The sequence below is a fragment of the Octopus bimaculoides genome, chromosome 7 (assembly GCF_001194135.2).
Source record: "Octopus bimaculoides isolate UCB-OBI-ISO-001 chromosome 7, ASM119413v2, whole genome shotgun sequence".
Taxonomy (NCBI): domain Eukaryota; kingdom Metazoa; phylum Mollusca; class Cephalopoda; order Octopoda; family Octopodidae; genus Octopus; species Octopus bimaculoides.
The window spans coordinates 50,382,745-50,384,239 of record NC_068987.1 but is presented as its reverse complement, the minus strand read 5'-3'; positions in this window follow the sequence as shown (position 1 = coordinate 50,384,239).

The window sequence follows — 1,495 nt, the reverse complement described above, 5'->3', positions numbered from 1 at the left end:
TTGGAATACCAATTAACTAATAAAACAACAAATTTTAAAGAAAACTCTCGAGCTACGAACAAGCGTCCTCTCTCTCCCCAGATACAAACAACAACAACAACAACAACAATAATAATAATAATAATAATAATAATAATAATAATAATAATAATAATAATAATAATGGTTTTTGATCTTAACTGATTGGAAGTGTTATTAGGCACATTGTTTTGTCTTGGTATAAAAGATAGGCTACAGCAAATATTCTACTCAATACTACAGATTTGCTTGTCAGTTGTTTGACCTTAACCAGCTGAGTGTGTTCCTTAGTGGCTGATGATATGCGCATCTCTGATCATGATCAGAAGTAGTGGGAGTGCATCATAGCCCATGTGTTGAGAGGAATTTTGGGGGGCTTGAATAATTCACCTTTGGAAACATGGGTGTTTCGTTCATCATCCTTAAACAAACCTTATTCAGGGACCTTTTGAGCAGGATGGGCTACTCGACCTGAAGAAAGTTCTAACTGGGCCCCCCACCTGTAAGGTCATGCGCTGTTTATCTTCATATGCGATCACCATGTCACGCACATATTGTTGTGATACATGTGCCTGGTGTACCCGTATCAGACGGGTAGTCATAATGGGTATACTGGGCTTCGTATATTTTATCCCAGTGTCACATTGATGGCATGCGCTGCTCTCTCACTCACTCAATAATAATAATAATAATAATAATAATAATAATAATAATAATAATAATAATGCCCTGATGCAATACCAGGCAGTGACTCTCATGGTTTCTGCTCTAAACTGATTGGAAGTGCTATCATGTACATTGTTTTGTACCGCGCTACAGTAAATATTCTGCTCAATACCACAGATTTGCTTGTCAGTTGTTTGACCTTAACCAGTTGAGTATGTCCCTTAGCGTTTGACTATATGTGCACCTCTGATCACGAGCAGAGGTTGTTGGGGAGCATCATAGCCATGAGTAGAGACGAATTCTTTGGAGTTTGAATAATTCACCTTTGGAAACATGAGTGTTTCGTTCATCATCCTTACACAGACCTTATTCAGGGAGCTTTTGAGTGGGATGGGCTACTCGACCTGAAGAAAATTCTAACTGGGCCCCACCTGCAAGGTCATGTGCTGTTTATCTTGATATAAGATTACCATGTCGCGCACATATGGCTGTGATGCATATACCTGGTGTACCCTTATCAGACGGATAGTCATGATGAGTATACTGGGCTTCGTATAATTGTACCCTAGTGTCACTTTGATAGCAGGCTCTGCTTTCTCACTCAATAATAATAATAATAATAATAATAATAATAATAATAATAATAATAATAATAATAATAATAATAATAATAAAACTTTCAAAATACAAAGACCTGGAAATAGAGGTAACTCGAATGTGGAATCTAAAAACAGAAACAATTCCTATCATAGTAGGTGCCTTAGGTATAATAAAAAAAATATTCAGACAAATACATAACAAAAACACCAGG